Raw genomic sequence first — 25681 nt, 5'->3', positions numbered from 1 at the left:
CCTGCTCCATCTCATCATTAGTAAGTGATTGTAATCAAGTGTTTATTTTTAAATTCAAGTCCATCTTTACTCTTCAATGCAATATTTTCCAAGTTTTTGTCCCTGTTTCCTTTCTTAGCTCCCTAATGATGAAGATACCCATTTTTAGTTAAGGTGTTCTGAAGAAAAATTATTTCACTATAAACGGGGATGTAATCCCAGCAAATTGAGTCGACTCTGTGAATAAGACTTAAAACCAAGTTTAATTTGAAATATTTAAAATCAAAAACTTTTCATCTAATACTCATAAAAATAAATATTGAACATTCCAGATCACAAACATGTTAATATAGCTTTTCACTTAACTATAATTTAATTGTTTAGAAGAATTGTTTTATACACAATTATAAAGTCATCTGTGTATATTCATCTGCCCCTCCTCCAACAAAGTGGTAAATTTGGTTATTATAGAACAGATAGCCCATTGTATAGATTTGTTGTTAACTACAAAATAATTGAAATAAATTTCAGATATTCAATTACACTTTAAAATGTTTAACTATTCACTTGATAGTGATCAAAATTCAATTTTGTTCTTGGAGGGGTTGTGAAAGAAGTGAGCATATACATTAGGACCTTTATAAAGTTCAGTGGATAAGATAGTTTGTGGGATAAATAGGGAAAAAGGTTTGGATTACATAATTCAGTGAAATGGGTGGAAAATATAACTGACAGAATAGAAGATTTAATAAAGAGGTTAGTAGTGATGCAATTTTTAATGTGCACATAGAAGCTAATGTTGCAGGGAAAGGCAGATCAGTGGAACTAACTGATAAGAAAAAGGGGCTAAAAAGGTATTTAAATCAAAGGGTGATAACAATTGTGTCAGGAATACCATTGAGAACTAATGATGGGGCTGAAAATGTGAGTAGGTCACTAGGGCTGAATACTAGGTTAATATGTAAAAATGAGCAGATTAACTGATTTGACTTCTAGGATCAGTTTAATGGGAGAAAGGAGCTTTTTCAAAAGGAGAGTTTACATTTAAATAGCACAAAAGCTGGTTTGTTTGTAAGGGTATTAACACAGCTGAAAAGGAAGATTTAAACTAGGACTAGACAGTACTGTGGCCCACGATAAACTAAATGTAAGATGTAGAGGAAAGTTAAGCATAGGAACAAAGTACAGTAATAGCTCTAAATGTAGGCTTAACTGTCACTATTGTAATGCTACAAGTATAAGAAATAAACGAGATGACTTTGGAGCACTGGTATAAATGTAGAATTTTAATATAATAGGAATAACTGAAAGAAAATTACATGTAGATAGTTTTGATAACACGTCTAATAAGTTATAGGTTATTTAATATGGAGACATTTTTGAAGAAAGAGGTAGGAGTGACTGTATATGTAAAATGTGTTACATACTATTAAAGTTAAGAATATCAAAGATAATGATGAGGAGAGAGAATTCATTTGTATTTCTGTTAGCAAATATAAAGGGAAAAGGCTTTTAGTGGGAATTTGTTACAGACTATCATATAATACTGGCAAAATTTATGAGAAACTGTAGAGTGGAATTAATATTTCAGCTGTTAATGAGGTTATAATTATGGAAAATTAATTTCATCTATATAACTTAGGAAATATTAGAATCAAACCATAAACTGTTCAAAATGGCTTTTCTTCATCAATTGATTGAGAAAACTACTTAGGACAATGCTATTTTAGATTTACTGTTAATTTCTAACATATAAATGGTTGAAAGGGTGGAAATCAGGTAACATCTGGGTGCAAGTGATCATTGCTCTATTAAGTTTACTTTGTGGTCCGTGAGAAGATAAGGAATAATAATATTTTGGTTAGAATATCAAAACATCACATTTTGAAGGGATTTGACAAGAAATATCTGATGAGAAATATACAGATCAATTATTTGAAGCCACTGCTCTAAGGATATAAGGAATAATATTTAGAAAAACAAACACAATATAAATTTAAGAAATTTAAACTGACTGGTGTTATAGTAGATTTAAAAGATCAAGATAGTTGCTGAAATAGAAAATTATGACATAAAAAAGGAATATATGTTAAAAGTTAAACAGAATATACATCAGTGAATTATAGAAAAGTATTAAAACTAAAAACATACACCACAGTGAGATCAAAGTAGAGAATAAAACTTTAACACATTCTCATCAAAATACTAAAATCATCTGGTTTTAGAAGTTACTAAGTTTGGAAATGCAGAAATACGTCTAATATATTTATTTAACAAACTAGAAAATAATTAGAAATGTAATGAATAAACTTTATATTTTGTGTTGTGTCACACTAAACAAAGATTTCTAAATCTAAAGTATAAGTGTGGTTTGTGTATGTGTTAATATGATTACTATATCTTAAGTATTTGAATATAATTTTTTTCATATTTATCAGTACATAAATGTAATACCTATTTTATATGAAAAGTGTGTTTAAATCAACAGGAGCCATAAAATCTTTGGAATCAAAACCTTGTCCAAGAGACAAATGCTAAAAACATCTACTTTCCACCTCAATCTCCAACAAAACACCCACGCAATTCAAATACAAGTTTAGGACTTTGCTTTTGTTAAACAATAAATAATAGTTGAAACTACTGTGCTCATCCATTCTACATTAGAGAGAAATGTGAGCTTATGGTAAAAAATGAAAATAACCTCATACTCACTTCAACACATCCACACAACGTGATGGAAAAGCCTCCCACTCTTCTGTGACACACCTTAGTTCTACCTCTCCCATCTGACAATGGTTTGTTTCTGTGTTTATACATTTGTTTAGTTGTTTGTAATTTAGCACAATGCTAGACAGTTCTCTGCTGACCACAGGTATCAAAATAAGGTTTCTAACTAAGTCTGCAAACATTCTGCTGTGCCACTGGGGTGCCTGAAAATGGCAGGTGACAGTGTGTGTTTTCTTATAGCAAAACCACATCGGTCTATCTGCTGAGCCCACTGAGGGGAATTGAACCCCTGATTTTAGCATTCTAAATCCATAGATTTACTGCTGTACTAGCAGGGGGTGCAGGTGACAGACATGGTCAACAATGACCAATCTGAGATACTTTATTATATAGTGTAAATTTCTCTTCTTTCATATATTGAAAATATTGTTACAATTTTACACACATAACATTTAGAAAGTTAACAGGTATTACACTATCATTGTAAAAATAAAACATTACTGTAGCTGGTTTAGTAAAGTTAAAATCCTGTTGATACAATAATACTATCTAAATAGGCTTTTTAATATCACCTTGAAATGACAAAACAAAGTGCTGGTATGTATAAAAGATGGTACAGAAGTATCAGTACACTCTTAGATACATCATTCTGGATGTAGGTGAAATGCTGGTATGCAACTGTTCACAATATAGCAGCATACTGACAAATACTGACTGGCTCATTTCAACCACTAATCTTATGCGTATTTATTTGCTAACAGTTTTCAAACACTTGAAGATAAAGTCATGACTATTAAAAGTTTTAATTTTGGAAAATTAATTGACATTATTTTAAATTTTATGTTGTTTGACTTTTATATTTATGCTTTTTAATGAACATAAAAATATTACGTTTTTACTTAGGTTAAGTGTATGTTTATTTAATAACTAAACTGAAGTACAGTTATTCATTTACCTTGGTTGGTCACAAAGTGTCTGAGTATAACAAAGTAGTTATGGACTATAGACAAGCATGTGAAATTCAACAAATCAAGAACTTTGAGATTTTCAGTATACTGATGTGAATGTGCATGGTGTTTGAGTGTTAAGCACTGACTTAGATAATGTTTTATTATTTACAGGTTAAAATATTTAATCCCATGAATGTTAAATCGCAAATTAACTATTTCAACAACTAGAATAAAAAACAAAACAGGCATTGTGGTATAAAATGTAATTTTTTTTTTGAAAAACAAGTACTTAAAAAAAGTCATTATTAAAGGCCAGCAATACCTATAATATTAGAGTAAGGTTCATAATTTACCAGATATAAGATAAAGATAAAGTGAAAAAATATCTATTCAACAGGCAAAGTACAAGACAAACCAGGTTTTTATACCAGTGGTGGGAAGAGCATTGATAGACCATTGTATAGCTTTCTGCTTATCTACAAATAAACAATAATGGTGGAACTTGTTGTCCCAGACATACATACACCTTGGTATTCAAAAAGTAAAGCAGTATTCATTACCAACTTCCTATACATAAGGGCCTGGTATGGCTAGTTAGTTAAGGCACTTAGATCGTAATCCGAGGGTTACGGGTTCGAATCCCTGTCACACCAAACATGCTCACCCTTTCAGCTGTGGGATCATTATAATGTGACAGTCAATCCCACTATTCGTTGGTAAAAAAAGAGTGGCCCAAGAATTGGCAGTGCATGGTGATGACTAGCTGCCTTCCATAAAGTCTCACACAGCTATATTAGGGACGGCTAGTGCAGATAGCCCTCGTGTAGCTTTGCACAAAATTCAAAACAACCCAAACCTATATGTAAAGCTTGATTTAAGTCTTAAAGATCTATCCTGTGGGCAAACAAAATATAGTGTTAGCTTGCTATAGGCTTAATCAATCACTTAAATACAATACATAAAGGCTGACCTTTCTTTATATCTAAGAAATGTTATTGTTAAGCACATTAGGCAGTAAACATACTTTAATGTTATTGTATGACTACATAATAGAAGAACAAGTACATACATAAGTTGTTTTAGGCTTACTCTTACTCATAATGTTGTGTTGGATTTATGTTCTATCTACATATATTTTCCAAACATACCATTTTTTTTGTATAAACTACAACTGCATTAATTACTAGATGGATGATTAGACAAAATTACTTGTTAATTAGCCTGCAATTTTTATCTACAATAAAATAACTATGAATGTAGAAATAAAGATCAGTATTAGGTATGTCTTTTTGTCACTTAATTGAAAACTATCAGTTACACTAGGGTGCCACACACTTTATTGTCTTTTATTCGGAACTAAATTTTGAACATATTTGTAATATAATACCTTTTAATATTCGTAGTGTACACTAGAGGGAGATACACATCTTGATTAAAAGGACAGAGAAAAATGACATTTAAGCCCAAAAAAACACAAATTAGTTGTATTTACTTACTCTGAAGAAGCTCAGCAACCTTCAACAGCAGCAAACTGTTACACAAGTTGTAATTAGAAGATATAATTGTTTGCTTTACTTCACTTACTTTTCTGTGTTTTAAGAAAAATAAGTTTAAAATATCATCTGTAAATAGTAATAATGTATTATAACTGAAATGTGACCATATTATACAAACTACAAGTTTACTGAAACATAGTCAAGGTTCCACCCAACCTGTGATGAAAGTGATAATTATAGTTCAAGAACAATTAATGTAACAAATTATACTTATGTTTATCATACAGATCAAACATATAATTTAACAAAGCAGGATGTTTCATGTTTAAACCTTGTCCACCAGGAGAAAATCTGGTTTTGTCTTGACTGGGTGTTGGGAAAATCTCTATCTGCTACACCAGAGTATGTTTTCTGGAATAACGTTTCTCATCGATTTTTACTTTTCTATTTCTGTTTCTTTTCGAAGGTTTTCCACTTCATCCATCAAAAAGATTAACGAAAATATATTTTCACAAATATACCCACAGTTGTATAAAAGTTTAATTTCAAACAAAGAATAACCATCTATACTAAGAAAACATACTATATAATAACAATAAACTTGTTTAAATTATACTGTTATGATAAGTCATAAAATGATAAATATATTTCTTGCATTTCTTATGATTCTCAGTCTAAATGTACTTGAAACAATAATTCTATTGTTATAAAATTGTTTATTCTATAAAATTAAACAAAATGATCATTTTCTCTTGTGTGTACCTACTGTTCATAGATTTCTGGAGAAATAACACCTGTTTAGATAGAATCATAAGTAGATTGACGTTATCTTATTGAAAGGTTCTTATGACAAAAATAATTGAAAACTTTGCCCACGAAGTCAACATACTGCTACAAGTTTTGTTTGTTACAATATTCAATGTGGAGAACTAGCCTACTGAACTGGGTGAAACTGTATAATTTATTTGTAAGTTACACAAGCACCTCTGCAGTAATTAGTAGAATTAATTGTAATATTGGCATGGACATCCTGAGAATTTTTTTCCAGAGAAAGGGGAGGGAAAAAGTAGTGTAAGATTATGAATTGAATAAAAAGTCATATAGACATGATGAATAAATAAAAAAAATAGTCTAATTTTCCAGATAGTTGCAAATGACCTCACATATTGAGAGTACTGTTGCATATGAATTTATGACAACTCATACATCATTATAGATTCTGTAAACAACATAATCTCAGAGTCATAGCTAATGTGATGTATAAATATTTTAAAATGTATTTAAAAAGTCAGTATGGTTAAGTTACAGTTGACCAGATCATCACAGACAGACTATCCAATTTATCTTTTAACAGAATCCCCAAAAATTGCACAAGCTGTTATTCAAAACATCAGATCTAGTTTTACACTATCTGTGTAAAAAAATAATTAAAAAAATTTTTTATTAAAAAAATAAAAACATAAGTAAACTTTAACTGATTATAGTATAGCTTCTCATGTTGAATATTAGGTCAAATCAGTTTCTCATCTTTTTGTCTTTCTCAGAAATACACAGATATATGCAAGTTTTTGTTTGTTTTGTATTATTTGTGTTTCTGCATTATCCAGGCTCCCTTTTCCCCTCCATTACTACAGATAAGCAAGTGTAGTCTCAAACAATTATCAGCCTATCATCAGAAAAACTTCAAAGTGTAAAACACCCTAACCTGTGAATGAATTGTCAATAGAACAATTTAGGAAATCACATTGCAAGTAAGGAAATATTCAGACCAAATTAAATGTTACTTTATCTAACAGTAGGGAAATATTTAAACCAACATTATAAAGAATACCAAAATGTGAAAACAGTACCCTAAGGGCTGGCTTGTTCTAAACATATTACATTAATATTGATTTGATCCCACAAACTTTCAGAATTCATTATGCAGAATTTTAAGAGGAAAAATTCTTACCTCTTGAATAGCTTCACACAGATTATCTACAAACTTTGTATGATCGACTTCATTTCTGGCACTGAATGTTATCAGGACTGTGTTGTCAACTCCCTGCGTAACCCTAATTCCATGTGGATAATCTGGACATAAAAAAGCTGTGCAAGTTATTTAGAGATTTATAAAAGACTGCCTTTCATTAACCTTAAGTTTAATGTTTACTGTTGTTCATCTTTCACATTGTTTAACATATTCAAAATACTTCATTATTCTTTTGCTTAACAAACAAGTAAAGTATAACATTAAATAATAACTAAAGAACAATCAGGGACCTTTCAGTGTATGATGTATCTAAGCTATTCTATCCAGTAAATGAAACACTAAAAAAAAAAAAAACTCATAGCCAGGTGATGGAGAGTAAGTTTGTTGTGGACACTTGAATGTGGTGATGTTTTAAACATTACTTGCAAGTTACTGAAATAAATCAGGTGATTATACAACATTTCTTAACTTTAGATTAATTTTATATATTTTTATTAATATTCTGATCAGATTCTGAGTGCCTTTGATGATCATAAAAGAAAGACAGAGGTGGGAGCAAATGTCTTCTTTGACATCCCACTCATCTACCTGCTCCTGCAACTTCTCAGTGACTTTACTTGCAGATACTGTAAACCCAAAAATGGAAAACTTTCTACAAAAATAGCAGTTTCCCCTAAATCACAAGAAATAAATCTCAGAAATAACCTGAAATAAACAAAAATTAATATCTTGCATGGAGCTTCAAAGAGGGTAATAGTGATCCCACAAAGTGGAAAGGACTACTTGGTCTTGCAGGTGATTCTGGTATTCATTTGACTGCAGATTTCAGAGACCTGGAAATACACATACCTTATGTCATTGAAATGTTGACAGCTTTTCACCATAATCTTTTCATTTTCATTTTGAATTATCTCACAGCCATACTGCAATATAAATGTTCTTGTCCCATGGGTACAATTTTCTGTACAAGTTAAGTAAACTTAAACATCTTTAAATAAAACAGTTTATAATTTTTAATGCATACGAATAAAACAAGAAATGGTGACATAAAAAAAAAACATTTTGGTAATTAAGTAAAGAAATAAAATAGGACATTTGAAAATTATGACATCGTAAAGTAAAACACGAAATTCTTATCACTAGTGCAAAATAACACTTTTATCATTAGTAGGTTTGATGAAAATGTTGAAAAATAAACTAAACTTGTCTTTAAAACAGAGAACAATAAAGTAATAGATTTACACAATTAAATACATAGATTCAATGATCTGATATAAGACATTATCCTTACTATAAACATATCATTAAGGATGAACACTTGTCTCTGATAGATTCCTGCTTCTTATTTCTTGTTAACATTATTAACTTCATACAGTTGACAGTGAACAACCAGCCTTCTGTGAGGCTTGACTAAGGTCTAGAAAGTTAAATCAACCAATTATTGAACTTGGATAATATTATTCATTTATTTTATTTACTGTACATCAAATTCTTTAAGTCATCATTGCAGTAAACTTTTAATTTAAAGAAAGCACCTTTTTTTTATTAGAGTATAGTTTTTACTGTATTATAATTTGAGTATTTTCTTTTTACACAATGTCAAACCTTAAAAATCATGTAAGTTGAGGAGTATGTCACTAGACATTTTTTGAGATACAAAAAAAAAAGAAATTTCATTCTTATGACTGCAAGCTGGTGTCTGGGATTCAAATATAATAATTATAAAAAAGTCAAGCAGACAAAGTTTCTGAGGACTTGTTCTGCAATTTGGTTTCACTTTAAAGATGATATTTTTGGATTCTATAATCAAAGAATTCAGCAAGAAGTCTTAAATGTCAAGAAAACAGTAACAGAATTGAAGAAGAAACTCAATCCACATGTGAACACTAAGAAACAAGTAATTCATTTACTTACTGGATTTTTTATAACAACCATCTGCTGATCCTTAATTACTTGGGTCATGTAGTCAGATCCAGTATTAGATTCAACTGCTTTCATTATTTTGTAAATTCCTGACAGCATATCTTGGTCTAGATTATGACCATCATCTATTGCTAGTTATAACAAGAGTACAAAGATTTAAGAATTTAAACTTATAAAACATTTGTTCAGCATACTTATGGAAAGTTTATTACTATCTTTCATTTCATTTCAACAAGTTTGAACAATGAAAATGGTTTATTGTGATTCCAGTATAAAATATGTGTTGCACAATACTAAACTTTCTTTGAGGACTTGGGTTTAAATCATCAGTTGAAGAATAACTATAACAGAAACAAATACAGGCTTTTTACAAGTGAACAGACCTGAAGGAAAAGATTTGTTAAGAGAGGATTACTGTATAAAATGATTAAATGAATATTGTAATACAACTTTATAAGAACCTGGATTAAGAAGGGTTGCAGAATAACTTGATAATAATGTGGATTAAAGAAAAATTGTTGTATTGCCAGATAAGAGGGTGGATTAATTCAGGATTTGTAAAACTTAACAGCCTGGATTAAGACAGGATTATGTATAATTTGACAAGAAGCCAAATTAAGACAAGATTATGTACGATCTGATGACAGGCTGGATTAAGACAAAATTACGTATAATTTGATGACATGCTCAAGTAAGAATTAATTTAAGTGTTCAAGTCTAAGATAAAATACAAAAAAATGATTGACTATTTTAACTTAGTAGCAGATAATTTGCTTTATATGGTATGGTTTGCCTCTGGCAGTTGAATGAGAGTTCGTTGTATATGGTTAGGGCTCACAAAAATTCTACATGCATTTAAAGTAGCCAAAGGATTAACACAAACTGATTATTTTAAAGTGATTTAGTTTGGGAGTAACATACTACATGTTGCGATACAACATTGATCTGTCTTCTTCAGATATTAGACATGTAGTATGACTTTACCAAAAGTAATCATTTTACTATGCCCATAAATCGTTATTTGCCAAATATTATCATAATGTGCTTTCTTACTTAAGTTCAAAATTTTGTAGTTATGGAATTCACATAAAATGTCTGTTTTTCTGAAGAAAAAGTAACTAATATTCAGTAAACTTGTATCTGATTACAATCATTAGATGTAACACTAATTATCTACCTTAAAACATAGAAGTTGTTGTTTTTGTTCAGTTGAAAAAACACCATTGGGTCTAGTAGTTAAATTATAAGTTTATAAATTTAGATACAACTTTACAAAACCTCTACACAACTAACTGCCATGAATACTAAACTTACTGGCATCCCAAAATTAGTTTGGAACTTCCAGAGAGTCTCATCAACTTACAACCCAGCTAGATCAAGTTCTTCACAAAACTTCAGTAAATTTAGAAGATTCAGAATTATTTTCTCTTATTAATTACACATTTTACTGAATGAATTATAAACAAACATATAAACTAACAAATGACCTGTTTCAAATTTATCACCAGATCATTTAAGGTAGAGGTTACCAGATATGTTAAATTTTAATGATGACACAGAGTACGCAACTTACACTTAATGATATAACAGCTTGATACTTTAAATATAATTTTAGGGTTGTTATGTACAGTTAATATAAATATGACAAAGAATTTTAGACTCTTCCTTTTCTGTTTCTAAAAAAGTGGTTTACAGCCTGATTAAGGCTTAGGTAAGAATCAAAAGGTAGCAAAAATACTGAAAAACAAGAAATGTTTGAAAAACCCTTTAATATTTAAAATAATACTTTAGTTAAGAAAGTGAAAAGTTTAAAGTGTTATATTATGATATTAGTAAATACTAATTCATACAGCTGCTGCTATCTATTGTGTATTGTTTAATACTATAGTGTCCAGCTAGTGTTATGTGAAGTATTGGTAAATACCGATTCCTACAACTGCTGATACCTGTTTTGTCAGAACAGTTTACATTGTTATACATATGATTAGAGGTTTACTTACTCTAACACAGCTGAGTTGAAACCATTTTGTAGGTTTCCCAGATACTCCCCAATGTTCTGTTTACTGAGTCTTTTCCTTGAGATCAAGAACTGGGCTACAGCCTTGGCTGTTGATTCTTATAAATTTATTTGGATCAGGTAAGAAATCCCAGTTTCTACTTCTATGTTAAAGAGATTCAATCCCACTCTGTACTGGAGTTTTTTTCTGAAAATCTGATACCCGTATCTGTATAAAAACTGGACATTTCTAGTTAAGGTACCAGTAAGTTTGTTTTTCGTTGTTTTTTTTAATTTTCGCACAAAGCTACTTGAGGGCTATCTGTGCTAGCCGTCCCTAATTTAGCAGTGTAAGACTAGAGGGAAGGCAGCTAGTCATCACCACCCACCGCCAACTCTTGGGCTACTCTTTTACCAACGAATAGTGGGATTGACCGTCACATTATAACGCCCCCACGGCTGGGAGGGCGAGCATGTTTGGCGCGAGTCGGGCGTGAACCCGCGACCCTCAGATTACAAAGCGCACGCCTTAACGGGTACCAGTAAGAACAACAAAACATATTACAAGTTACACTTTTTTTTTTCCAGTAGTTGGGACAGTTAAAGAAAAGTGCAAAAATATTCTGATTTACGTTCATTAAATTTTAATTCCTTGAAAAGGGCAGTAATAAGATACTGTATTTGAAAGCATGAAAACTATATTGAAACAATTCTACTATTTGCCATAAAATTGTTTTAAAATTATCTTCTCGATTAACTGCCCTCTGTAAATGATAATGGAACAAACCTGAATAAAATTTATTATTTAGGAGCTGTATAAATTAATTTTCAGTTTAACCATCTGAATACACACAATGAACTGTTTAATAAATGCTGTCCTCATTTTTTTCTGAGATTTTACTCAAACATTTATGTATCTGTTCACCTGGTGTCATTAGTTCAACAACTACGAGAGCGTTTCTCTTCCATATTGGGAGGCCTGGCATGGCCAAGCGCGTAAGGCGTGCGACTCGTAATCCGAGGGTCGTGGGTTCGCGCCCGCGTCGCACTAAACATGCTCGTCCTCCCAGCCGTGGGGGCGTATAATGTTACGATCAATCCCACTATTCGTTGGTAAAAGAGTAGCACAAGAGTTGGCGGTGGGTGGTGATGACTAGCTGTCTTCCCTCTTGTCTTACACTGCTAAATTAGGGACGGCTAGCACAGATAGCCCTCGAGTAGCTTTGTGCGAAATTCCAAAACAAACAAGCTTCCATTTTGGGAAATCCTCCACGATATCTTTCTTAATAAAATTGTTTAGTCTTTTCAAATGCTTCTGAATTATCGTTCAGTGCTGGAGATGGGTTATAACCAAGACTTGGTTCTGTTTAGTTGTAGCTGGTGAACGATTTCTGGCTCGATCTTTTAGTGAGGCGGCGGGAAACTTGCTTTCCACTTCTCATGGAATCAACGAGCTCTTGACACCAAGAGTTCATACAGTAATTCTCGTTGTATAGATAGAACTGCTCTTCGAGCACAAATACAAATCCTTTGCAATATTTCTACTTGTTTATAATAGAAGTATTGTAAAAGTTCGTACATAAGAAGAAAAACTTGAAATTTCTCACGGTGAAAGTGTTAATGCAATTTCAATTAACTTCGACTGGTTGCTTGCAGATATAGCACCATCTCAAGATCGCATGCGTCATTGGAGATGCAAGATACTCTAATAACTTACGTATGAAACGTCAAGTAAGCCGGGATATTAATATTTAAGCTTGGTAGGTGTTTTGGGCTTTAAAGACCTCTGGGGAGACCCCAAAGGCAAACCAGGGGCGCTCAGAAACTTCTGTTTCTCTCCAGCCCCGCACATGAAAAAGGTTAAAGTCATCAGGAATTGAAGGATAAGTACTTGGTATGTTTCTGCTGGTGGACTTGGGGTCGTTCGGGGGTAGTTGCAGTGAAGGCCAGAGAGTCGGGGGAGAAAAGGAGGAAAGAGATAACTTAAAGTGAGGAAAAAAGTAACAAGACTAATGTATCGAGCAGCGGTAGACAAAGAGAGTAGGGGAGGGAAATATATAAACTTAAATTCTGCATGAAATTAAGAGAAGGCACAAGGTAACTGATCACCTTTACAGGGCCAAGGTAAAGAATTACCTAAAAATTTTACTGTGGGGGGAAACGGAAGTACCCCGAGAAAACCCACTTTCACGATCAGGGCGCCGAATGATCTACCCTGATCGAGCCCTAGATAGCTAGGGAATTTGCATCAGATAATTAACAGGGGGGGGTAGACGTGGCCAATCCTCATAGTAGAGAGACTGCGCTTGTTGGAGATCCAGTGCTTGTTGGGCCTCAGAATCTATCCCACTAAGTGCCAACGAGAGACCTTCGTTCTCTGGCCTTTCTATTTTGGCAAGTTTCGATCGTAGCCTTATAGCCGTAGGGGTCATTCGTAATGATTCACGTGTTGAGTCATAGTCTTGGTCAATTGTACTGGCGTGTGGTAATCTTGGTTTCGGTGGGTGTGGTGTTTGAACTGGTATAGGTAAGTTTTCCTGGAGTTTCTCAGCTGTCTGGGAAAATTTATGTCTTCTGGGCAATTTGGTTTGAGTAGCTTGAGAGATGGTAGACAGCTTGTCTGTTGTGGTTGATTTGTCCGCATACGTAACTTGAATAGTTGGCTTCTGGGCAAACGTTTTCGGGCGAAGTGGAATAGATAGCGTCTGAGTGAGTTTGTTGAGATACTATGGCTTGTTCAGTACTTGGCTGGCAGCGATATCATCGGTTGTCCAAGTATGGTGGAGGTTTGGGTTGTGTCGGAAGGTGGCTTCACAGGAAACGATCTGACAAACGGCTGTGGGGAGTGGATGCGTAGATTAGATGATACATTAGATGGTGAAAAAGTTTTTTGTTGCTTGGGTAATCTAGGATTATTTGAGCGACGGTGGGGACGTTCAGCACTAAAATGGAAGATGTGATAATAGCAAGCATTACGTAGAATGGTATCAGCATACTGTTTGGTGGTCATGACAATTTTCATGTAACTGGTAGTTTGCTTGGTGGATTTTGAGAATATCCAGTGCACGGCGTAAATCACGGACTTAGTTTGGCTCTCAGTGGCATGTTTGACTTCACTTGGTTGAATGGAGTAGTGAACTCCTTTCAGGCAAACAGTGAAAAGGTTAGTAGGACTCTTGGTAGGTGAACATTTAATATTAAATTGGGAATTCCAAGGTTCGCAAAAATAGGATAGGTCAGCAGGCGTTGACGTTTGGAGGAGAATTCCCCCTCGGCGAAGAATTCGCGTTCTGGAAGGGTCTAAGGAAGCGCCAGGCTTAGCCTACGCGATAAACGTGGCGATTTGAAGAAGAGAGAGGTGGGGTGGCAGGCCGTCGACGATTACCGGTCGGACTGTTGGCGAGATCAGCACAGCAGAACCAGGTAATGAGAACGTCATTCTGGTATAGCAAGAGGAGAAAAGCACGTCCGGCTAGCTCTCTGTCTATGCTGGGAATAATGATGACAAGCCGGGATCAAACGCAAATTAACGTAGCAGGGGTTTAGTTTAGAGAGAGAGAAATCAGAAAAATTCTCTCTCCAACTGGGGTGTTCAGGAACTTTGTGGTTCCTCTTCGTCCCCTTTCGTGGAAGATTATTGGACTTAGCTGGGTTTTTTTATTATTAAAAAAACTTTTTTGGGTGAAGGAGTGAAGTTGGTCATAATTAATATTATTCATGAACGAGGCAAAGGTAGCACCGGAGAAAACAGCCAGAACCCGTCCCGAAAGGCAGATGTCATAGTAAATGTGAACATAAACGACCCGATTCAGGGCACGGCAATAAAGTTGCCTTGGTTGGGATCTAAAGATCCAATGGCTAAGTTTTTGCTGTGGGGGGAAACGGGAGTCCCCCGAGAAAACCCACTTTCACAGGACAGGCGCCGAAAGTTTTGCCTATCATGTGCCTGATATCTGAAAAAAAAAAAAGGAATACATATTATTGACATAAATTTATTTCTTTAGATACTTTGTTGTGTAATTTGTGATTCTTGAAATATGTTGTAAGGTGAAATGTATTTTGTTGGTGCACTAGTTAATTTGTGTAGTGATGCCGTTAGTTTGTTTCTTTTTTCTGCTTTTAGATAATATTTGTGTGATATTCTGTTAGTCTATCTCTTAGTGTTGGTAAATTGCTAATTTGATGTATATAATTTACTGGCGTGAATGACGGTAGACTGAATGCAGATCTTAGTATTTTGTTTTGTTGAACTTGGATTTTCTGTAGTGTGTTATTTGACATATTATATGTGACTTGACATCCATACTCTATTAGTGGACGGATGTAAGCCTTGTACATTTGTATAATGGTTTTTGGTGAGCATTTTGAGTGTTTGTTGGTGAGAGTCATTAAGTGTGAAATGCGTTTTCTAATTGATGAGTGTATGTTGTTAACATGTTTTTTCCATGTTAGTTTTGTGTCGAAAGTGATGCCAAGGAATGTGATATTTTTGCTCATGTTAATGGGCGTGTTTCCGAGTGATAATTTTACTTTTTCTAGATTTTTTCTTTGTTTTTTTAGTTTCCTGTAGAAGGTAATTGCTTGTGTTTTGGTTGGATTTAAATCTACTCTCCACTTGTTGCTCCAGGTCGAGACGTTGTTGAGTGATTCTTGCACGCGAGACATGGCCATTTCTGGGTTTCTGGAGGTGCTCCAGACAGTGATGTCGTCTGCGTATTGTGAATTATGTGTGTATGTTAAATTGGGGAAAGGTATGTCACTGACGAAAATAATATATAGTAGTGGAGAAAGGTCTGATCCTTGGGGCACTCCTGCATTGAATGATTTATTTATAGTTTTATTGACTTTTACTTGTGCTGTTCTATCTGTCAGGAAGTTTGATATCCATTTAACTATAGTAGGGTTTATTTTTAGATGAGTTAGTTTATATTTGATGGCATTGTGCCATACGCTGTCAAATGCTTTTTTAACGTCTAGGAATACACCAATGGTTACTTGGTTGTTGTTAAAAGCTTTGTAGACTGATTCGGTGAGTCGTGTGAGGTGTAAATGAAACTGCCGTGCCAAGGATTGTGATGCTACTGTTTTTTAAAAGCCAGAACTGGATTAACGGGTAAATCTCGAACGAAATGAACACGACGTCACAGCTGAAATTTGTCTAAATTTGAAATATTGTAATGGAATTAGATGCAATATCAATTGTTTCAATTTCAAAGCATATTTATATGAAGTATAATTATATTTATGACGATTGTAATTGGCAATTGTTAGGTTAGGTTAGATTCGTTGCGGTTTAATTGGACAAACTTTCACCAATGACCTCTATGCCCGCATAACGTCATGTTTCATTTTGTTCGAGATTTAAACGCACGTCAGATTTGGCTTAATATTTTGTTATATGGCTTAAACATTTGTATTAAAAACAAAACAATGTAAAATATAGGTCATACTTTTTCTTTAGAAAAACATATTATTCTAGTGACCTTGCCTTTTTTCGATAAATCTTTATTTCTGACTTCGGTATGGCAACATTGATCTTAGGTCAGCATGTCATTGTATGATGATAAAACTTAGGTGCTTGAACGAGTTTCCATTAAGAAGCTATTTTGTGTCCGTGAAAATTATTTTTAAGTACCAAAGGTATAGGAATACGTTTTTAGACAAATTAATAATTAGTTGTCACCCTTATAATCGATAAGTAACTGAATATCAGTAATAAATCTTCCTAGGCCTAATACGAATTCATCGGTGTTGTGTGTGCAAGCACTCAACACAGGATGATGCAAAAAGTACTGAAGCAAGAAAGAATTTGATGGTATTGTTTTCTGATGGCAAAGCCACATCGGGCTATCTGCTGAGCCCACCGAGGGGAATCGAACCCCTAATTTTAGCGTTTTAAATCCAACTTCCGAGTAGTTCAAAAGGAAGTGTTTGCAATTAAATCCAAGAAAAACTACATTTCGTTTGTCTATCAATAAAGATGCTCTTATTGCTTCATACCATGTTAGTTACCGTACTGCAAAAGCAGGTGAAGCTCATACAATTGCAGAAGATTTAATAAAACCATGCGCAAAAGATTTAGTAGAGTGCACGATTAATGAGAAATTTCTTAAAGGTTAATTTTACAAAAAAAGAAAACTTTGCAATTAAAAGAACTACTCATACTGATTAATTTTGCAGGTTCATATTTTTTATAAAAATATCTGCTAATAAATGAAACATAGAACTTGGTGCAGAAAGAGCCCTTTCCGAGCAGCAATACGAACGTTTTAGTTTTTACGTTTGGCGCTAGGAAAATACTGTGACCTAACAGTTGCCAAACAAACCGCCAATGCCAGCGCATTGAATATAAATAAATATGGCCAGTGTATACGGAGAAATAGAAGCGGAGTCTGTTTTAACTTTGTGTTCTGAACAGTGTCGAATAGCACCATATCAATTCAATCCTACTCTGAACGAACCTAGAACAGTTACTTTTGACACAGATGTGACAAGTTCTAGTGATGAGGACAGTTCCACGAGCGAGAGTAGCAGAACTGTGAGTGATACTGATAGCGCCCAGGCCGGTCACGAGTCGGTCATACCTCCAGTGAAAGAATAAGTCTAAGTCATGAAAACAAATATGGTCTGTATTATGTCACGTACAATTTAAGCATCTCGAAACCTATCTGCTGTTGATAAATTATTGGTATCACAGACTGGGTTTTATTTGTTTATACTTTGCCGACTATGGTAACTAATACTCGGCCCTTCCACAATCGTTGTACCGGGTATTTATGACTCGTAACAAAATGAATTTCAATTATACGTCATAATTCTGTCTATTAAATCAAACTAGATGTAGCAGTCTAAATAGTTAACTTACCTTGAAATGTTAAAATTGAAAAATTGAATTCTTCAAACTTTTCCATATTTAAAAATGATACAAAAACATTTACAGAATGATATACCAGCTTTTAAACTTGGAATTTACTCTATTTGGGAGAGATTTGTCCATTGTCTAAACTAGGATATCAAGGTTTCACTGACTTTCAGGTAGGTGCCACAAATAAAAAACACGCTCATGAATGTGAAATGTGTATGTCGAGTTACATTCTTCAAAAACTTGTACTTTTTAAATTATTATATTATACTAGTTATTGTTTATCGCTTTATACTGCACACACACCTTTAAGTTTGTTATTTTCGTGATGGTAAGAGGGGTGGAACCTGTACGCTGCAGGCTGAGATCAGTCTTTAGCTCTACACGAGGAAAGATGTTGTGGACGATCCTGTCTACTGCCGATGGCTTTTTCAGTCTCAACCTGCCTGGCTTGAAAACCCACGGAATCCAAAACAGTGTGATCAGACATAAAACATGAGCGTTCAAAGTGATCTTGACAAAGCTTTGCATGGTGTGAAGGAGTCCAGTTCTCCCTATTGACCATCCGCACCCACTGTCGCCACCTTGTCGGTTCCTTCTTCTTGCACGGAAACGATAAGAAGCTTTTGCCTGATGCCGAACAGTTTTTACAACCATAAGCAATAGAAGTGCAAGTCTTTTTTTATTTTTTGTTGCTAGATTTATTTTTATGTGCAAGTAAGTAAAACATTTGTTCAGAAATGTGATTTGCAGTCTCAGAAGTGTATGAAAATGGTTGCATAATAAGCGAACGTTTTATATTTATGAAAAATAAAAAAAACATTCTGAGGTATTACCGCAGAATTAAATTAGTAAATGTTGATTTCTCTGGAAACTTGCTAACTTTATGATTTCTATTTGGAAAAATTTAGTAGTTTAACTGCATCTAATAATGTCATGTTCATATTATTGATCAAGGAATGTACTGATGCATATGTGTGTACACGGTTATAAAACATATGATACATATATGTCAATAACTATATCTAAATTATTGCTTAAACTGCTTATAAGTTTCTTATTAAAGTAATTAAGTATTTCCCCAAATGTAGTAGTAATAAAATAACAATGTCAAAAGGCATTTTAGATCAATGATCACATACATAAATTACACATATTTCTTCCAATTTCACCAAAGTTAAAATTGAAAAGATAATGATGGCCTAAGTAGAAGATTTTGTTTGTTTTGGAATTTCGCACAAAGCTACTCGAGGGTTATCTGTGCTAGCCGTCCCTAATTTAGCAGTGTAAGACTAAAGGGAAGGCAGCTAGACATCACCACCCACTGCCAACGAATAGTGGGATTAACCGATCATTATAACGCCCCACGGCTGAAAGGGCGAGCATGTTTGGCGCGACGAGGATGCGAACCCGCGACCCTAAGGTTACGAGTCGCACGCCTTAACACGCTTGGCCATGCCGGGCCCTAAGTAGAAGATGGATAAGTTGCCTTGGTGTGTATTCCTTCGTGATAAACATTTTACAAGTTAGAAACAACGACGTATAATATTTTGTTGTTGTTTTTGTAATTACAATAATTTTAATTTTTTTCACAAAACTGCGTTTCCTTCCAGAATATCTGTAGAAAATAAATATATTGATTTGAAAATAAGGTCAAAATGCATTATAATCTTTCTATTCAGTAGAGAAGTCTGGATTCAAACTAAAGAACGTGGATTTATATACAGCTTTTATCAACTTACAAAACTAAAAAATGTTATACCCAAGTCCTTTCATGTTAAACTGTAATGCTACAGCCTACAATCAGTGTCCAAAATGTCTGCTGGTAGGACTCAAGTGAAAACATCGACATCAGTCTTCTCACGTCAAAGTTCAACATAAACGAGACTTATTTTTAAAAGCATCGTTACCTGGTTAGACTTTGTACATTTAGAAAGTTTAATTTTTAGATGTAAGAATGGAAAACTGCTTGTCATGAGCATTTACAAAATACGAAAATAATGAAATTTTGTAAAGTTACTTACAGCAAAAAATGTATTGATCATTTTATATTTATATCATCAGTATCTTAAAAGACAACTGTAACAGTGTGAACTAGATTAAGATTAGTTCAGTGTAGCATAATTATTTTGAGTTTTAGTAAAGTCATTTAGAAACTACATAAATATATTCACAACCTCACAGCAAGCCACATCGAAAACCACCCCGCCATTCACAATACTCTTCACCGAGCACCTACTTCTGGTGACCTTCGCCTGAAAACTAAACAGCATACACGCTACCCCCATGCTGGTTTATTGGTCTATCTAAACACAGAATATCAACACACGTGATGCCTCTGTAATGACTGATGACATCATAACAACCAAAGAACCGGCCCAAACCATACCTATAAAAGATACAAAGCGATACAGACTCGACTACCTTCGGAAACTCCCAAAGGCATCACAGAGCCCACCACCAACTCTTGGGCTACTCTTTCACCAACGAATAGTGGGATTGATCGTCACATCATAATGCCTCCAAGGGTGAAAGGGCAAGCATGTTTGGTGTGAAGGGGATTCGAACTCGCGACCCTCAGATTACAAGTCGAGTACCTTATCCACCTGGCCATTTATAGTGTTCAGACAAATTCTTATCTGAATTTGTCATATTACACATTAAGATTCCTCTGTAAGTGTGTGTGTGTACTTGTAACTGGCAAACCGCTGGCCCAGTCATCATTAAACTTGGCGTATACCTTAAGGACTCTGGGGGTGGGGGACGTAGTATACACAGCGTTTAGATCTTACGTACACCATCGCAGGCCCATCTTTCTTCCGTATTACAGACAAAATTGTTCTGAATTAATGTATTTATGTGTTGTCTGCTATGAAATTTTAAAAATTTTGTTCTTGTTTCATAAAAGATCTATTAGCAGGAGACAATTTATAGTGATCTTTAGTACTTTAAGAGCACCGTAATGTCATATAGTTGTAAGTTGGTGTACATAATGAACATTATTTATCTTATATTATTAGTTCATTATAAGCTTATATAGTGAATTTTATTTCTCATAACATTACTGCTGTCTCATATAGTTGTAATATAATATGAATAATATTGCTGTTACGCCATATAGGTATGAATTAACATATATCAAATGAGCCTTTGTTCTTTTACGTTATTGTTATCTCTTATCTCATATATTTAAAACTTGGTGCATGTAGTATATTTACCACTTATATTATCATTGTAATGTCATAAAGTTAGAAATTAATAAATTTGATGAACTTGTATTTACTTCCATTATTGTTATATCATATAGTTATGTTAGTAAATATATAGTAAAAAGATTTGTTTGTTTGTAGTTAAGGACACAGCTACACAATGAGCTATCTGCGCTCTGCCTGCAACGAGTATTGATTGTTTGCTTGTTTTGAATTTCGCGCAAAGCTGCACGAGGGCTATCTACGCTGCGGGTGTTGAAATCCGCTTTATACTATTGTAAGTTGGCTGGCATGCCACGGTAAAGAGAAAAGTCAAGTGCTATCAATTTTTCCATTCTGAACCTTTTAATCATTGTCGCATTTTATGACTGCAAGCCTACGATAAAAAACAGCATATCACACAATAAAATTTGATATTTTAACTTTTTTTTTTTTCAAAGTAAATTAAATCACCAAAATAGTTTAACCGGAAGCACCCAACACAATTATAATTTTTACTGGAACCGAACCCAATTCTAGGCATAAAGTAATTTTTTTTATTTTAGGCGTTTTGTTGTTCAGATGATGGATCACCATGGATAATCCATCTTCTTTGGCTGTTTATTACCTAACAGATACATTAAAAGTGCAGTAAGTATCACTAATATTTAAGGTTTGTTTGTTTGTTTTTGAATTTGCGCAAGGCTACACGAGGACCATCTGGACTAGCCGATCCCAATTTTCAGATGTACCTGTCTCGGTCTTACGACGTAGGGTGTGCTTAACAATGTTGGGGGAGTATTTCTAGTCTACAGCAGTTTATCAGAGAGTCCAACCAGCATCACCTAAAGCTTTTATGCGAACCCTCTATTCCACTGACTGTGAGTCGAGCGCCCTTACAACCTGCTCACGCCGCGCCCATATTTAGGATAAACACGTAATTGTAGGGTTTTTGCTCTTTCCTTTCTGCAGGTCCGGCATGGCCAGGTGTGTTAAAGGCATTCGACTCGTAATCTGAGGGGCGCGAGTTCGAATCCCTGTCACATCAAACGTGCTCGCCCTTTCAGCCGTAGGGGCGTTATAATTATGACGGTCAATCCCACTATTCGTTGGTAAAAGAGTAGCCCAAGGAACTCTAGTCTTGCACTGCTAAATTAGGGACGGCTAGCGCAGATAAAAACAAGCTCTTTTCTTTCTAAAACTGGAGCAAAATGTGTTGACAAGATCAGTTCATCACTACTAGAATGCGAGGATGAACGATATAATAATAACTGTAATTAGAAGAATGTTGTCACCCTATGAGCATATTTAACATCATCAACAACAAGCCATTATATTTGTGATAAAATTAATCAATAAGAGACATCATGTAGAATTTAGTTCGTAATATGTTGCGAGTCCTCAAAATGCAAAGTAGACAAATCACGAAATTATTCCTAGCTGATCTTGTGGTGTCCTGTTGAACTCTCTTTTTTCAGCCCCACTTCTGTGTTTTTCATTAAAATTATCTCTTCCTCCACTGCCAGTTCTGTCTAGAACTCACGAGTTCTTGTTTCTTTTATCAGTCACTATATCCATTGGCATCTCACCTTTAAAACAACTCATGTTTATCTGGCGGAAAGTATCACACAATTCATGGCCCTGTGAGGTTGAAATTATCGAAAGTTTCAATTTCCCCTCGATATAATCGGCACTACAGTATATTCCTGATGATTACCAGGCTCATCAAAGTGCAAAAGATGATAATATCATATATTTGTCAAGCCTTTCATAGTTATCCAGGGATGTATTGCAGCACCTTGTAACTAGCTGTTCAACTTTAGTGTAGTGCTAAATCTCATCATATTTACATCACTTCGATGTTTTAATGCTTTTACCAGCTTCAAAAGTTTCGACGCTAATAATCAAAACATTTTTAATATACATTTTCTTGTTCTCATACGACGAATAAAAGTAAAAGGGAAGGGCATATGAATCAAACTTTAATATTTATTTTACATTATTATATTATTCCAATACGTTTATTGATAAAACTATGCAACAAAATTTTTACTTTTTCTTGTTCCTGGGCAAAAAGTGTTATTTCCCAATTGCTTAAGCCTAAAGGAAATGGAGAAGACCTATTTTTCTCTTCAAAATTTGCTTTTGTGACCCGGGTAACGAAAAGTTCAAATTTATCCATTTTCCAGAACATTCTAGGTAGATTCGGTGCTGAGCTGATAGAGAATTTTCTCGATCTTACAAGAACTGTTGTAGAATGTGAGTAGTTTTTCGAGATTTGCGACTGTAATGTAAATCACTTTCACGTATTAGCCCCCAAATACAGTCTCCCATCATGTTTGCGTTATTCGTTCCTTTAAGAGGCGCCACTCGTTCGGGTTATATGCAATTCCAATTGCCTCGCACAGACCAGATACATTGTGGCAGAAGCAGAGCCCATCTTGATGAGTGAAGAAGCTTGAAAAATGTCGGCGATCCTTCATGTGACTTGCAACTTATGCACTTTCATCTGACAAATCCCACACCTTGAGCCTAGATGTGAAAAGTTTGGCATTCGACTTTGTTAGACCAAGATCTCTGATCAATTCTTTGAGGTCTCTTTGGTTGGGGTATTGTCAGTTTCTCTCACCAGCTGTACCTCTAAAATTGTAATCTGCATCTTCAACGTTTACCTTCTTTTCTGATTTGGTGCTCGCTTCTGAGAATGGTTGATTTTTCTCTGACGGAGTGGGTACAGGGAACTCAGGGCAGTGTGGCACTGGGGCGACGGATGATGGAAGGTGCAGATACATGATTGCAGATGTATTCTTACCAGCCCGACGTTTGGAAAGGTCCACCATGCGGAAGTAGCAATTGCTTGAGTGGTCAGTGGGTTCATGCCAAATTCTTGGAATAGCAAACTTCACGGCTCTCTTTTCCCCTCTCTACCATCCTCCAAAAGAACAAAATAAAGTTGTTATTATGAAGAATAAATTTATTTCATTCACAACTTATGTGTAAGAGGTGCATTTAAAATAGTTTATATGTGATATTTTTCCACACTATTGAGAATTAAAAAATATTTTTAAAAGATATTTAAATTTTGAAAGATATAATGTTTTTATAATGTAAAATCTTACTGTTGAAGCAAACAAATATTGTCCGTTTCACTTTCTAGAGTTTTTTTGCAGTGCTTGCAGGTAAAATGAGGTGCCCAGTGTTTGTCTTTATCCCCGACAGGCATGTCAAAATATATCTTGTAGGCTTCACATATTTTAGCAGATACTGTCACAAAGTATGTTTTTGCTCTTGTCTTGATAAATTAGCCACATACATAGCAGAATGCGTCTGAAGAATGCTTGTACAGACAGGCTTACAGAATAAAGAACTTTCTCATATCAAAAGGTTTTTTCAAGCAGCAAAAGATTAAATCAAAGTAAAAAAGACATACTATTAAATGATTTATTCAAAATTTAACTTACTACATTGTAATTACCTGTAGAAATCACATCAACCATTAGTACTGTTTTCAAGCAACATCCATGAATCTGTAGTATATGGCCAGTTATAATATTTATTTTGTAAAGCTCATTTACATCGGTTATTTTCTTCTTTTTTCACCATAAGTTTTAATTTGTCTTTTACATGTTATGCACTTTTAAGTTATCAAAAAAAGATTTGACAGTTATGCAAGGACGCGAGTATGTACTGGTTTATTAAAAGTGATTTGTGAATAGAAAGTATAAACATAACCACGTGAATTGATTTTTCTGCATGTTTGTTGTTAAGCTCGAAGATATGTCTACCATAGGTGTTGAATTATTAAGTCTTATAAGCCTCCACAAGGAGTCACAGGGGGCCAACCGCTTAAACTTGTAGTTAGTTACAAAGCTACGCAATGAGTTATCTGTGCTTTTGCCCACCACGTGGATCGAAACACAAATACACTTTTGACATGGATACTACGTCAAAGTTCCGACCTTATTTCCTTTCTTGGCAATCTTGTGCATAGTAATGAAAACATTCACTGTAGCTTCTACACTGCTGTGACGGCATCAATCTGTAGATAACAATCTAATTTCTGTTTCTTTAATGAGACTTTATAACCCTTTTCATGACCTCAACAATGCCATAACTAATCAAAGCAAAACTATTCATCACTAACAATGACCTTGTTATAGTATGCAACCTTGCATTTCACACAGTGTTCATGATAACTAGCCTCAGTACTGCTCAGAAATGACTCTTTTACCAAAGAATAATAGTATTAGACAATTACCAACGACCACTACTAACACACTTCCACTCGAGTTGTGTTCCGTAACTTGAACACCGTTTTCCTCCCTAATGTAGTGTTATAGTGTCGGCTTCTTTTCTATCATCATTGACTAAGTTTTGCCTGGTAGTGTCACTTTTTTCATCATTATCTGCAGCTAATTAATCTTATTATCCTAGCATCTGGTTCTCGAACTTATCGTCATCTTCACTTTACTAATTCTCGTTCTCGTCTGAATTCTCACATTTTTCACAGTTTGATTCTTGTTGTTTTTCTAATCTTATTAATTCTTCCTCATAATTTTGATCTCTAATGCTCAATTTATAATCAGCT

General features: G+C 34.3%; 1 long non-coding RNA gene across 2 annotated transcripts; it reads right to left on the bottom strand.

The window, feature by feature from the left end:
• Positions 1 to 226: 226 nt before the first annotated feature.
• On the bottom strand, positions 227 to 11521 carry LOC143223494 (uncharacterized). 2 transcript variants are annotated; one of them, XR_013012938.1, is made up of 4 exons: positions 11048 to 11521; positions 9039 to 9178; positions 7104 to 7957; positions 227 to 5626 (listed from the first exon to the last, which is right to left on the bottom strand). It is a non-coding gene; the product is annotated as an uncharacterized LOC143223494 (long non-coding RNA). The 2 variants fall into 2 exon arrangements; XR_013012939.1 differs by having other exon boundaries at positions 7104 to 7225; positions 11048 to 11510.
• Positions 11522 to 25681: the final 14160 nt, after the last annotated feature.

This window comes from Tachypleus tridentatus, chromosome 8 (assembly GCF_004210375.1).
Source record: "Tachypleus tridentatus isolate NWPU-2018 chromosome 8, ASM421037v1, whole genome shotgun sequence".
Classification (NCBI taxonomy): Eukaryota; Metazoa; Arthropoda; class Merostomata; order Xiphosura; family Limulidae; genus Tachypleus; species Tachypleus tridentatus.
Note: the sequence above shows the minus strand (reverse complement) of the source record. Positions and strands in the feature narration are given on the sequence as shown.